We start from the raw sequence: 15,229 nt of genomic DNA, 5'->3' as shown, positions 1-15,229 counted from the left end.
CTCAGGAGAGGCTGAGGCACGAGAATCGCTTGAACCCAGGGGGTGGAGGTTGCAGTGAGCCAAGATCGTACCACTGCACTCCAGCCTGGGTGACAAAGCAAGACTGTCTCCAAAAAAAAAAAAAAATTTTTTTTTTTTGAGAGAGAAAAAAATGGCCTCTGAAGGCTGGGCGCGGTGGCTCATGCCTGTAATCCCAGCACTTTGGGAGGCCGAGGTGGGCAGATCATGAGGTCAGGAGATGGAGAACATCCTGGCTAACACATGGTGAAACTCCGTCTCTACTAAAAATGCAAAAGTAGAGTCCCAGCTACTCCGGAGGCTGAGGCAGGAGAATGGCAGAGCTTAGTGAGCCGAGATCGTGCCACTGCACTCCAGCCTGGGCAACAGAGCGAGACTCCGTCTCAAAAAAAAAAAAAAAAAGCCTCTGAAATCATTTCAGGAACTAAAAGCTAACTCTGGCTCTCTCTACATCTTTATATTAAAGGGTCCTGGACCTGTGATTGTTGAGGTGGCAGGGAAAACTGCTACCTGTTCCCATTCCTAATAGAAACCATCTTTTGATGCCATTCCCATTGTATTTTTCCACAAAAAATGTATTTACAGATTTCTGGGACTGAAAAATTGCTGAATTTGTTAAAAGAGAAGAAAAAGGAGGCCCAGCAAGATGGCTCATGCCTGTAATCCCTGCACTTTGGGAGGCCAAGGTGGGTGGATTGCATAAGCCCAAAAATTCGAAACCAGCCTGGGCAACACGTCAAAACCCCATCTTTACAAAACAAAACAAAACAAATTAAAAAAAAGCTGGCCAGTTGTGGTGACATGCACTTGTAGTCCTAGCTACTGCCAGAAGGTGGGGAGGGAGGGGTGGCTGAGGTGAGAGGACAGCTGTCATCCAGGTTGGAGTGCAGTGGTGCCATCATGTCACACTGCAGCCTCAACTTCCCAGGCTCAGGTGATCATCCCATCTCAGCCTCCCAAGTAGCCAGAACCATAAGAATGCACCATCACGCCCAGCTAATATTTTTTATTATTTTTGTAAAGACAGGGTCTCCCTATGTTACCCAGACTGTCTTTTATTCCCCCCAAGACGGAGTCTTGCTCTGTCGCTCAGGCTGGAGTGCAGTGGTGCAATCTTGGCTCACTGTAACCTCTGCCTCCCGGGTTTAGGCGATTCTTGTCTCAGCCTCCCAAGTAGCTGGGATTACAGGTGCCTGCCACCATGCCAGGGTAATTTTTGTATTTTTAGTAGAGATGGGGTTTCATCATGTTGGCCAGGCTGGTCTCGAACTCCTGACTTTGTGACCTGCCCGCCTCGGCCTCCCAAAGTGCTGGGATTACAGGTGTAAGCCACCGCCCCCGGCCCCCCACTTTTTTTTTTTTTAAGAGACAAAGTTTTCTATGTTGCCCAGGCTGGCCTCAAATTCCTGAGCCAAAGCAATCCTCCAGCCTCTGCCTTCCAAGTAGCTGGAACTATAGACATGCCACATGTCCAGCATGCATTTTTATATTTTCAAGGTATTTCCATATCTATTTGTTCATTTCAGTTTATGTACTACTGTCCCTATTTGACAGCTAAGGAAGTAGGGCACATAATCATACTTCAAGCCCATAGTTCAGGTGGAAATGGACTCTAGGTCTTCTCATGCCAACCAGGAGTCATGGCTTATTTTTCTTATGCACAGAGGCTATCACAGTTCAGGACATTTTAGTGAAGCCAGAAGAAACAGGAATTACGTGGCCGGGCACAGTGGCTCACGCCTGTAATCCCAGCACTTTGGGAGGCCAAGGCCGGCAGATCATCTGAGGTCAGGAGTTCAAGACCAGCCTGACCAACATGGAGAAACCCCGTCTCTACCAAAAATACAAAATTAGCTGGGCGTGGTGGCACATGCCTGTAATCCCAACTACTCAGGAGGCTGAGGCAGGAGAATCGCTTGAACCTAGGAGACAGAGGTTGTGGTGAGCCGCGATTGCACCATCACACTCCAGCCTGGGCAACAAGAACGAAACTCCGTCTCAAAAAAAAAAAAAACAAAAAACAGGAATTATGTAGCATATATAAAGTATGTTTTAAACTACTATCATATAACCTAGTAGTTCTCTCCAATGTAATCAACATATCCCTTAGCAAAATATTGTTTCTAGAATTATAAATAGTATTCTGCCATAGGCCACCCAGATCTCAGATCTCATCTTGATTCAAATGGGCACTATACAAGAATACATGGGGTGTTTAATTTATATTCATTTTGTTATTTTTCAGGACAGTGCCTCTAAGCCAGGAGATAGCCTTCAAGTAGAAGTGGAAACATCCACAGGCTCAGTTAAATGCTATATTCAAGCCACTCAATGTTCACAGTCTTATTCCAAGTAATCAGGCCACTGACCCAAGTGTCAGTCAGCATCATCTTCAATCTCCCTATGAAAAGCTGAAGGAAAAGAAAATCTAATTAAAAGCCCAAGAAAAAATCCACTTTAATCAAAACTGCAACTAAAAGGCAAAGGAACTTTAAGGTAGGAAAAAAACTTAAGACATGAAAAAATTAGGAATTACAAAAAGGGATGTCAAGAGGGAAAAGGAGGAGATACTGCAATTTTTTTTTTAGAATAGTCAAATACAGCAGTGAGAAGAGGGAAAGAGTAGAATAAGGAGTTTGATCTGTAACCATCAATTAAGATTAAATCACTAACTTCAGCCTGATACTGTAATTTAAATGACTAAAAGCAAGCCAATGAAAAATATGACTTTCCAAACAGAAGAGGCATAAAACTATAGAAAAATAATGAAATACGAAGGGTTAAAATACAGAGAACCACAATTTTAGGAATATTTTACTATGAAGAACGGAAACTGAATGTTTAAGTATATACAAAAGCAAAAGGAAGGAAACGATACATTTAGTTCCATCAAAATCAACAGAAAACCATCTACTATGAGCCTCTGTTGACAACTTCTCCCAAGTGAAACAATACAGATGAGGGTCACAGACTTAGCCAGTGATAAGACCTACTACTCTGTAATCATCCACGGGCAACAGACAAGGGCTGTCAGAGGACCCAACAGACGGAAGCCAATGCTAGAAGACAGAACTAGTTTCCTCAAAAAAAAAAAATCAGTCAAGGCCAGGAATGGTGGCTCATGCTGTAATCCCAGCACTTTGGGAGCCTGAGGCAGGAGGATCACTTGAGGCCAGGAGTTCAAGACCAGCCTGGGCAACACAGGGAGACCCTAGAAAAAAATTAAAAGTTGTTTTAATCGAAAACAAATCAGTCAAACAAATTACTGGTATGCTTTAAAAATAACTGTGTGACAGAAGAATTACTTGAACCCAGGAGGCGGAGGCTGCAGTGAGCTAAGATCACACCACTGCACACCAGCCTAGGTGACAGAGTAAGACTCCGCCTAAAAAAAAAAAAATCAGCATGAATCACAAAAGAAAGATACACGCCAGATCATTATTGTTCTTAAGGTGAAGCAATTTAGTCATCTTAGCGTAAACACACATATGCTTTAGTAGACATATTAAGAAATCTCTGGAATAAAAAATGACCAGACTAACTAGAAAGCAGTTGAATCACCCACCTAAAAAACCGACTTACTAATTTAAAGCACTTACCATATTTTAAAATCTTTTTACCTTAGAAGCCTTTTTCACTTCAGGTTTTATATTTAAAACATTTTCCAAAAAAGTCAGGGTTTGTGTCACCTCTTGCAGTTGGAAATCAGTTTCAACTGTAAGTTACTTTAAATCCAGTACCAAAGCACTGAGATTCCAAAGCAGTTGTCACATTAACTCCATTTCAGAATCCAAGTACCTGACTGCAGCCTCTAGTAAGAGAAGCCTCTAACTGGAAAAGTAACAGGAAAAGTTGTACTTTCTCATTTCAAATTTGGGGCCTACTATGCTGAATGAAGAAAGAGAGAACTTCAAGTTCAGCCTAATAGGCATTTACTACAAATAATATGACAATGGTTGGCACTCAATTTTAAAATAAATGACAAGGCCAGGCGCAGTCTCATTCCTGTAATCCCAACACTTTGGAAGGCCAAGGTGGGAGGATCGATTGAGGCCAGGAGTTTGAAACCAACCTGGGAAACACAGCAAGACCCCATTTCTATAAAAAATTTAAAACTTAGGCCGGATGCAGTGGCTCACGCCTGTAATCCTAGCACTTTGGGAGGCTGAGACAGGTGGATCACCTGAGATCAGGAGTTAGAGACAAGCCTGGCCAACAAGGCGAAACCTGGTCTCTATTAAAAATAGAAAAAAATTAGCCAGGCATGGTGGCGAGCACCTGTAATCCCAGCTACCTGGGAGGCTGAGGCAAGAGAATTGCTTGAACCTGGCTGGGGAACAGAGGTTGCAGTGAGCCAAGATCCTGCCCCTGCACAACAGCCTGAGTGACAGAGCAAGACTCCGTCTCAAAAAAAAATAAAAATAAAAATAAAAAATTACCCAGGCTTTCTGCTGTAGGCCTGGGTGGCTGCTATAAAAATGGGCAAGTTCATGAAACCTGGAAAGTGGTGCTGTTCTGGCCAGACGCTATGCCAGATGCTACTCAGGAAGCAAAGATATCATCATGAAGAACATTGATGATGGCACCTCAGATCGCCCTTACAGCCATGCTCTGGTGGCTGGATTTGACCACTATCCCCACAAACTGACAGCTGTTGTGGGCAAGAAGAAGATGGAGAAGAGTCAAAGATCAAGTCTTTTTTTTCTTTTTTTTTTTTGAGGTGGAGTCTCGCTCTGTCACCCAGGCTGGAGGGCAGTGGCGCAATCTCGGCTCACTGCAACCTCCACCTCCCGGGTTCAAGCGATTCTCCTGCCTCAGCCTCCCAAGTAACTGGGATTACAGACGTGCATCACCACACCCAGCTAATTTTTGTATTTTTAGTAGACATGGGGTTTCACCATCTTGGCCAGGCTGGTCTCGAACTCCCAACCTCAGGTGATCCACCCGCCTCAGCCTCCCACAGTGCTAAGATTACAGGCGTGAGCCACTGCGCCCGGCCTTTTTGTTTTTGTTTTTGTTTTGAGACGGAGTTTAACCCATTACCCAGGCTGGAGTCCAGTGGCAGACCTCGGCTCACTGCAACCTCTGCCTCCCGGGTTCAAGCTATTCTCCTGCCTCAGCCTCCTGAGTAGTTAGGATTACAGGAACCCGCCACCACGTCCAGCTAATTCTTGTATTTTTAGTAAAGATGAGGTTTCACCATGTTGGCCAGACTGGTCTCGAACTCCTGACCTCAGGTGATCCACCCGCCTCGGCCTCCCAAAGTGCTGGGATTACAGGCATGGACCACCGCGCCCCGCCAAAGATCAAGCCTTTTGTGAAAGTTTATAACTACTATCACCTCATGCCCATAAGGTGCTCCGTGGATATCCCCTTGGAGAAAACTCTCATCAACAAGGATGTCTTCAGAGAGGCTGCTCTTAAATGCAAGGTTAACGAGAGGCCAGGGTCAAGTTCAAAGAGAGGTACAAGACAGTCAAGAACAAGTGGTTCTTCCAGAAGCTGTGGTTTTAGATGTTTCATTTAGGTTATTAAATTTTTTAATTAATTAAATTAACATCAAAATTAGCCAGGCATGGTGACATGCCCCTGTAATCGCAGCTACTCAGGAGGAGGCTTAAACAGGAGGATCGCTTGAGCCCAGGAATTTGAGGATGCAGTAAGCCAAGCTTGTCCAACCCGCAGCCCAGGACAGGTTTGAATGAGGCCCAAAACAAATTCGTAAACTTTCTTAAAACGTTATGAGTTTTTTTGTGATTTTTTTTTTATTTTTAGCTCATCAGCTATCATTAGTGTTAATGTTTTGTTTTGGTTTTGGTTTTTTTGCTTTTTTTTAAGATGGAGTCTCGCTCTGTCACCCAGGCTGGAGTGCAGTGGGGCAATTTCCGCTCACCACAACCTCCATCTCCCAAGTTCAAGCAATTCTCCCTGCCTCAGCCTCCCAAGTAGTTGGGATTACAGGAACCCACCACCACGTCCAGCTAATTTTTGTATTTTTAGTAAAGATGAGGTTTCACCATGTTGGCCAGACTGGTCTCGAACTCCTGACCTCAGGTGATCTGCCCGCCTCGGCCTCCCAAAGTGCTGAGATTACAGGCGTGAGCCACCGCACCTGGCCAGTGTTGGTGTATTTTATGTGTGGCCCAAGATATTTCTTCTTCTCCCAATGTGGCCCAGGGAAGCCAAAAGATTGGACACCCCTGCAGTGAGTCATGATCACACCACTGCACTCCAGCATGGGCTACAGAGTGAGACTCTATGTCAAAAAATAAAATAAAATACATAAATTAAATGACTAAAATCCAGAAATTGCAGTCTTTAAAGAGTAAATTTTATAGCATGTGACCAATCTCAATGAAGCTTTTATTATTTAAATGTGTTTTAAAAATAAATGACACTCAGAACGAAGTATTCCATATAACATAAACCACCTGTCTCTATGACTGAGAGACCACGAAAGTATATCTTAAAATTCTGATATATGAAAAGATCATCAACTTCATTCATGGTCAAAGAAATGCAAATTCAAATGATACTGTAGGAGCCAGGCACTGTGGTACACACCTGTAGTCCCAGCTACTCAGGAGGATCACTTGAGCCCAAGAGTTAAGAGGCTGCAGTGAGCTATGATTGCGCCACCACACTCCAGCCTGAGAAAGAGAGATTCCGTCTCTAAAAAAACTTTGTAAGGGCCAGAAGTGGTGGCTCAGGCCTGTAATCCCAGCACTTTGGGAGGTCGAGGCGTGTGATCACTTGAGGTCAGGAGTTTGAGACCAGCTTGGCCAACACAGTGAAACCCCATCTCTACTAAAAATACAAAAATTAGCTGGGTGTGGTGGCACACGCCTGTAGTCCCAGCTATTCGAGAGGCTGAGGCAGGAGAACCACTTGAATTTGGGAGCCGCAGGTTGCAGTGAGCCAAGATTGCGCCACTGCACTCCACCTGGGTGATACAGCAAGACTCAGTCTCAAAAAAATTGTAAGGCCAGGCGTGGTGGCTCACGCCTGTAATCCTAGCACTTTGGGAGCTGAGGTAGGTGGAGTGCTTGAGTCCAGGAGTTCAAGACCAGCCTGAGCAACATGGTAAAACCCCGTTTCTACAAAAAATACACAAATTAGCCAGGTGTGGTAGTGCATTCCTGTAGCCTCAGCTACTGGAGGGGGTTGAGATGGGAAGATCGCTTGAGCCCAGGAGGTTGAGGCTGCAGTCGGCCCTGATCGCACCACTGCACTCCAACCTGGACGGCAAAACAAGACCCTGTCTCAAAAAAAATTGTTCTTTTTTTTTTTTTTGAGACGGAGTTTTGCTCTTGTTGCCCAGGCTGGAATGCAATGGCACAATCTCGGATCACCGGAACCTCTACCTCCCAGATTCAAGTGATTCTCCTGCCTCAGCCTCCTGAGTAGCTAGGATTACAGGCATGTGCCACCACGTCAGGCTAATTTTGTAATTTTAGTAGAGATGGGGTTTCTCCATGTTGGTCAGGCTGGTCTTGAACTCCCAACCTCAGGTGATCTGCCCACCTTGGCCTCCCAAAGTGCTGGGATTACAGGTGTGAGCCACCACGCCCGGCCAAAAAAAAATGTTCTTAATGAAAAGATAATATCATTGTACATATTTCCACCTATCAGATTAACAAAGATTATAAAATTTCATAATATCCAGGGATGGTGAGAAGGAAATGAAAACCCTAAAATATTCTGTGCGTACACAGGCATATCTTTGGGGGCAATTTATTTACAGCTTTCAAAATAAAAAGTAAACATAACCCACTGATTCAGCAACTCTACTTAAGAGCTTATCCTATACACATACTTGTACAATTGTACAACAGTACAGATATGAGGATGCGAACCAAAGAGTCTGAGACAATTTAACTGTCCATCAATGGGAAAAGTGAAGTATACATCCATACAGCATCCGATTATGCAGTTGTTTTCAAAAACAAACCTGAGTTGTAAGTATTGAATTGAAAAATATGTTTGGAATTTTTTTAAATTCAAGATACTATGTATAGTATGCTTATATATGCAGAGAAAATGTCTGGAGGAATACTGAATTGTGTGAAAGTGATTACAATGAGTATATATTAATTTTATAATTATAATTTGTATTTCATTTGAACACATGAAGCTATCAAATAAAGTCATTTAACCCTGGTGTTAAATCAGCCTATGCTATGATCCCAACCTATCTTTCCAGTGCTCTATGGTTCTGGCCAAACCAGTCTGTTCCTTCTTTGAGAAACCAGTCCCAAGGACTCCCTCTCCAAAATGCTCTTACTATGTGGTCTGAACAGCTACCCGCTACAGCTTCAAATACAAATTACCTGAGTTGAAAAAACTATGCCTGCCTGCATCTGCTATAGAACATTTTAAAAGAGATCTTTTTAAAAAAGAAAATTGAAACACAATTTAATAATCCCCATCATAGAAGCAGCAAAAGTACTCACCATTTCCCAAGTTTTCCAGGCTCTGTGCCTTTGCTTCATGCAATTTCCTGCCTCAAATCCTCTTAGCTACTTATCACATGTCCAAATCCTGCCAATCCTTCAAAACACAGGTGAAACACCAACTCCTACACCAAATCTTCCCTAATGCCCCCATCCAGAGCTGATTCTCTTTCTTAAACCACAGTATCAACACCTTTTGAGGCACTTTCTTCTACCTAGTACTCAGTTGTGTACATGTCTCATCTTTCCCATTAATGAGAAAATCATCATGGCCACAATCTCTGTCTTGGTCATTTTGTATGCCCTATTTTGCTACATTAATTAAACTCGTATTTCACTAAAGCATATAATAAAAAGAAAGGGGCAAGAATCTAAAAGTTAAAAAAAAAACAGGCTTTTAGTATGCATTCATTTGAATTAGGTCTTGTTTACCTGCAACAAACGCTATGTAAGAAAAGTACGAAAGGTAAGATCCCTCCCTCTCCATCCAGCTGCCCAGGGCCCTGGTATGCCTCCTGAAAAGGCAATAACTATGGGTTCTAAGAAGTCCTTGGACACTATCACTTCTTAACACATTCAGGACATTGGAACTAAGTTGACAAAAAGAATTTATAAATTATATTTTAAAATACATTTATGACAATTACACAATTGCACAGTTTACATGCTGAGGCAAAATATGACGTTCAATACATGGGAAGATAAACTGTATAAAACTATCTGAGCTGTGAAAAGAAGTCACTGTTCGGCCAGGTGCAATGACTTAACGCCTGTAATCCCAGCACTCTGAGAGGCCGAGGCGGGAGGATCACGAGATCAAGACCATCCTGGCCAAAATGGTGGAACCCCAGCTCTACTAAAAATACAAAAATCAGCTGGGCATGGTGGCACATGCCAGTAAGGTCCCAGCTACTCGGGAGGCTGAGGCAGGAGAATCGCTTGAACCTGGGAGGTGAAGGTTGCAGTGAGCCAAGATTGTGCCACTGCACTCCAGCCTGGGGACAGAGTGAGACTCTGTCTCAAAAATAAAAATAAAAATAAAGAAGTCACTGTTCATTATCAACCATCACAGAATAAATATTCCAAGCCTACATATAATCCCAAGTTACTAAAGTTTTGAAGGGGAAGGTTGGTCTGGTTTTCTGTTTTTTTGAGACAGAGTCTCACTCTGTTGCCCAGACTGAAGTGCAATGCAGCCTTGACCTCCCAAGCTAAATCAATTCTCCCCCCTCAGCATCGCGAGTAGCTGAGACTACAGGTGCACGCCACCATGCCTGGTTTTTTGGTTTTTTTTTTTAGAGACTGGGTTTTGCCATGTTGTCCAGGCTGGTCTCAAACTCTTGGGCTCAAGTGATCTGCCTGCCTCAGCCCCACAAAGTGCTGGGATTACAGGCATGTGCCACTGTGCCCAGCCAACTAAAGTTTTTGTAGCGTCAAAAGTGTTTAAGGATTCCACAAAGACTAAATTCTCACTAAGCTATGCAAACAAAGGTGCTAAACCATTCCAACCAAAATATGAAAGAAACATGCAGATGTTTTATAAAGCTAGATTTCCTAAGAAATATTAATATTAATGAAAACTTTTCTCAATATATTAATAGAAACAAGATGTCTGCACATTTTTCCAGTTTATAGATGTTAAAAATTAAGTCTCAACAAGGTCTTTAATCATATGTGTATAATCCTAAGTGTATAACAACTTAGGAAATTTCAGTAATTATTCCTACAATAATGAATCACATAAAATATATATATGTACACATGGCAGATTATGCTACCAAGATCAGAATGTTCGAATCAGAAGGCAGTTCATCTTGTTAGAAAATCCACCCAGCAATAAAAATCTGAAGCCATCGTTAGATCAAGACAAATTTTAGTGAAAATTCTATACTGAATACTGAACTGGAGGTGGGGGGTTATTCTTACAAATAATACTGAAGGATTACAAATAATACTGTCAAATTATCAAATGTGTTAATACTACATTAGCCATTTCACTGGTATTTATGGCACAAACTGCCAGATGTAGTGCAATACTGATTCTTCCCTTCCTCCAGAGTAAGAGAACCCCTGATTTTTGACTAGGCACATAGTAATTTCCAGCACAGAATATACTTTCTAGCTTCTCTTGCAGTTATGTGTGACCTTGTGATTCCGTTATAATCGAAGGGACATAGCAGAAGCGATATGTACAATTTCTGGAAAGTATCTTCACAAGAAGGGGGTGTGCCCAGCTGTTGCCTTTTCCTCCTTCCTGCTGGTGAGAATGCAGAACTGATGTGAGAAAATGGAGAAGCCACCTCTGACAAAAAGGAAAGAGTTATATGTTGAAGGCTGGGTCCCCTAATGAGCATGAAGGTAGCATACTGGTTCAGGACTGTCTATGAGATACATGAAAGAAAGGAAACTTCTATCTTGTTTAAGCCATTGTTATTTTTGGTTTCTACCACTCACTGCTGAATCTAATCCTATCTAACACAAGGCAAAATTATAGAGAAAGAGTACTATATTTATTAAACTTTACTTTTTCAAATGTTTTTTTTGTTTTGGTGTTTTTTTGTTTTTTTTTTTTTTTTTTTTTTTTTTTTGAGACAGAGTCTTGCTCTGTTACCCAGGCTGGAGTGCAGTGGCGTGATTTCGGCTCACTGCAACCTCAGCCTCCCAGGTTCAAGCGATTGTCCCGGATCCCGAGTAGCTAGGATTACAGATGCCCGCCACCATGCCCAGCTATTAAATAATTTTGAATACATAGTTTAAACTTACTAGGATTAAAATAAACTCATTTTGGGGGGCCAGGCGCAACAGCTCACATCTGTAATCCCAGCACTTTAGGAATCCGAGGTGGGCGGATCGTCTGAGGTCAAGAGTTCCAGAACAGCCTAGCCAATATGGTGAAACCCCATCTCTACTAAAAATACAAAAATTAAGCCAGGTGCAGTGGCTCTTGCCTATAATCCCAGCACTTTGGGAGGCTGAGGCAGGTGGATCACTTGAGGTCAGGAGTTCCAGACCAGCCTGGTCAACATGGTGAAACCTCACCTCTACTAAAAATACAAAAATTAGCCAGGCATGGTGGCAGGCGCCTGTAGTCCCAGCTACTTGAGAGGCTGAGGCAGGAGAATCACTTGAATCCCGGAGGCGGAGGTTGCAGTGAGCAGAGATTGCACCACTGCGCTCTACCCTGGGCGATAAGAGTGAGAATCTGTCTCAAAAACAAACAAACAAACAAACAAAAATTAGTCGGGCATGGTGGTGCGTGCCTGTAGTCCCAGCTACTCAGAAGGCTGAGGCAGGAGAATTGATCGAATCTGGGAGGCAACAGTTGCAGTGAGCCAAGATCTCGCGGTTGCACTCCAGCTTGGGCAACAGGAGCGAGACTCCATCACAAAACAAAACAACCTTCTTTTTTTTTTTTTTTTTTTTTTTGAGACGGAATTTCACACTTGTTTTCCAGGCTGGAGTGCAATGGCGCGATTTCAGCTCACTGCAACCTCTGCCTCCCGGGTTCAAGAGATTCTCCTGTCTCGGCCTCCCAAGTAGCTGAGATTACAGGCATTCGCCACCATGCCCAGCTAATTTTTGTACTTTTAGTAGAAATGGGGTTTCACCATGTTGGCCAGGCTGGTCTCAAACTTCTGACCTCAGGCAATCCACCCGTGTTGGCCTCCCAAAGTGCTGGGATTACAGGCTCATGCCACTGCACCCGGCCAACAAACTTATTTTTGATGATTCAAATAACTAAGCTCTAAAATGTTTTTTCTACACTATATTTGAGGTATAAAATTGTTATTATCAATAATTTTTTGGCCAGGCACAGTGGCTCACACCTATAATCCCCCAGCACTTTGGGAGGCAGAGGTGGGCGGATCACCGGAGGTCAGGAGTTCAAGACCTGCCTGGACAACATGGCAAAACCCCATCTCTACTAAAAATACAAAATTTAGCCAGGTGTGGTGGTGATCGCCTGTAACCCCAGCTCCTTGGGAGGCTGAGACAGCAGAATTGCTTCAGCCCAGGAGGCGGAGGTTGCAGTGAGCTGAGATCGTCCAGCTTGGTGACAGAGGGAGACTCCATCTCAAAAAATAATAATAATAATAACTTCCTAAGTATGCCTTGGGGTCAAGCGATTAAGCCAAATCTCCCTTATCTCTACCTCAAAAATACCATACGGTAATATTATTCATTCATTGAAGAAATGAATGCCTACTGTACTCCTCGCAAGCAAGGTGCACTGAAGTGACCAAAGCAGATGATGGGCCTCTTCCTCCGGGAGTTTGCAAGCCAGTATCAATGCAGCCGAGGCAGTAGAAGCCTCTGCTTCCCTCTTCTCTAGCCTCCGAGTTCATCACTCCCCTGCTGTCATCATATTCTTGCTTCAGGCTACAATATGAGAGTACAATGTGACTAGACTTCAGCTTTGCTCTGCTAATATAATCACACATAATCATATTCCTCAAAGATGACACTCCTGTTACCAAAATTAGCATCAGCATCTTACCAAAATGCCATAGCAGCTATCACTGATGGTGGATCAGTTTTCCACATGGCAAATCTTATTTATCACAAGATATCTTTCCCTAACTGTACCTTATGGGGTTCTCTTATCCTTACATTTTGTTGTTGTTGAGACAGGGTCTCACTCTGTCTCCCAGGCTGGAAAGCAATGGCACAATATTGGCTCACTGCAGCCTTGACCTCCTGGGCTCAAACAATCCTCCCGCCTCAGCCTTCTGAGTAGCTTGGACTACAGGCACGTGCTAGCACGCCTGGCTAATTTTTAATTTTTTTGGCAGAGACGGGGGTCTTGTTACGTTGCCCAGGCTGGTCTCAAACTCCTGGTCTCAAGGGAGCCTCCTGCCTCGACCTCCCAAAGCACTAGGATTACAGTTGTGAGCCACCACATCCAGCTTTATCCTTAAATTTGAAATATACTTTGCAGTTCCGCCGCCCCCCACCCTGTCCCAGGGACTATACTGAAAAATGTCAGAACGTAGGGCTGCTTAGGCAGATAGCCAAATATTTTTAGTTACTCCTCACAGGCCATTACATCAACCTCATTAGAGATGTGAAGCCAGACCAACAAGAGGTCTTGCTCTTTCCCTCAATTGCCTTTCTTCTTGAATCTCTCTAAGAGGATGGAACACTAATCGGATTGGGTCAAGAGTCCACAGTACTGATTGAACCCTGTTTACAAGTATGAAGATCAATGAAGATTAAAAGTTACACAAATCTTGATTCAAGTGCAAGATAGAAAAAAAAGTCACATACATGTAAGAGTTTGTGTTCTTGTTCTTGGTCATTTCACTCTTACACACTCTAAAAGACTAATCGTTGGGGTCTTCTGCAAAGCCATCAACCAAAGAGTACTAAGACAGTGAAATTTAGGAGGATGAGAGAGCCCTTGACTAGTCCTGGAGCTTAAGTAATATGATGTCACCCTGTTTACTACACAAATTTACATTGGTATTTTGGCCAAAAGCCCAAATTAATAATAAAGTAATACTTCTAATTTCCTACTTGCCATTGTTCTACTTACATAAATCTCCTTCAGAGGCCAGGCGTGGTGGGTCATACCTGTAGTAACAGCACTTTGGGAGGCCGAGGTGGGAGAATCACTTGGACCCTCAAGATCGAGGCTGCAATGAGCCGTGATCATGCACCACTGCACTCTAGAACCTAGGCAACAGAGCAAGACCTTGTCTCAAAACAAAACAAAACAAAAAAAAAACCTCCTTCAGGAACATAATAAATAAGAGGAACAGCTAAGCCATGATATTCTGATCATTTATTAACACCCCAAACTTCAAACTGTGCTATTACTCTATTCACTTGGTATTTAATCACATATTGTTTTTAGCATTTCCTATATTCAAGGAATAGCAAACATTTTAGAATTGGTACCTCAGAGAGAATCTATTCAAACCGTCTAGAGTTCACCCATTGTCTCCTGCAGATCTCCTGATTATTATAAACAACAAAGAGAACATACTGGAAAGCTAGATCTCTAGATGACAATAACAGTAATAATAAAAAGAGGCTAATATTTATTGACCATTTACTATGTGCCAGGGACCTTTTTAAATACTTTATATGAATTAATTACTTTGGTCCTCACAACAAAACCCACGAGTATTATTATTATCTCAATTTTACAGATGAGGAAACTGAGACCCAGAAAGGTAAATAACCTGCCCGAAGTCACAGAGTTAATAAGCAGTGGGCTGCAGATTGAGTCTAGAGCTCTTAACAACTTTTCTGCAATAGCATAATAGTTAACGGTAGACAAATACTACAGCTTGGTAAGTTCTGAAACTTAGGGCCAAAAAGATATTCAAGGAGGCAAAAGACAACACAGATCTGCATCTCCAGAGAGAGATTTTCAAAATTTGAGGCTGGACCAAATTGGTGTTTAAACAAAGTATTGAGGGAGGGCTGGGTGCAGTGACTCACGCCTGTAATCCCAGCACTTTGGGAGGCCAAGGCAGGCGGATCACGAGGTCAGGAGATTGAGACCATCCTGGCTAACATGGTGAAACCCTGTCTCCACTAAAAAATACAAAAAATTAGTCAGGCATGGTGGCGGGCGCCTGTAGTCCCAGCTACTCAGGAGGCTGAGGCAGGAAAATGGTGTGAACCTGGGAGGCAGAGCTTGCAGTGAACTGAGATCACACCACTGCACTCCAGCCTGGGCGACAGAGCGAGACTTCGTCTTAAAAAAAAAAAAAAAAAAGGTACTGAGGGAGAAGTTAATGGATAGA

The 15,229-nt window shown here is 43.0% G+C and overlaps 1 protein-coding gene across 7 annotated transcripts in view; it reads right to left on the bottom strand.

The window, feature by feature from the left end:
* RERE (arginine-glutamic acid dipeptide repeats) overlaps nucleotides 1–15,229 on the bottom strand; it is a 464,385-nt gene that overhangs the window by 439,631 nt on the left and 9,525 nt on the right. For 4 of the 7 annotated variants that reach the window (XM_054662484.2, XM_063786720.1, XM_054662503.2 and 1 more), the window contains exon 2: nucleotides 14,008–14,147. The exons of the other annotated variants lie outside the window; for them this stretch is intronic. The gene's annotated coding sequence lies outside the window, so the exon portion shown is untranslated. The remainder of the gene's footprint in view (nucleotides 1–14,007; nucleotides 14,148–15,229) is intronic. 7 annotated transcript variants of the gene reach the window in all.

Source organism: Pan troglodytes, chromosome 1, assembly GCF_028858775.2.
Source record: "Pan troglodytes isolate AG18354 chromosome 1, NHGRI_mPanTro3-v2.0_pri, whole genome shotgun sequence".
NCBI classification, from domain to species: domain Eukaryota; kingdom Metazoa; phylum Chordata; class Mammalia; order Primates; family Hominidae; genus Pan; species Pan troglodytes.
This window is presented reverse-complemented; position numbering and strand designations above follow the sequence as displayed.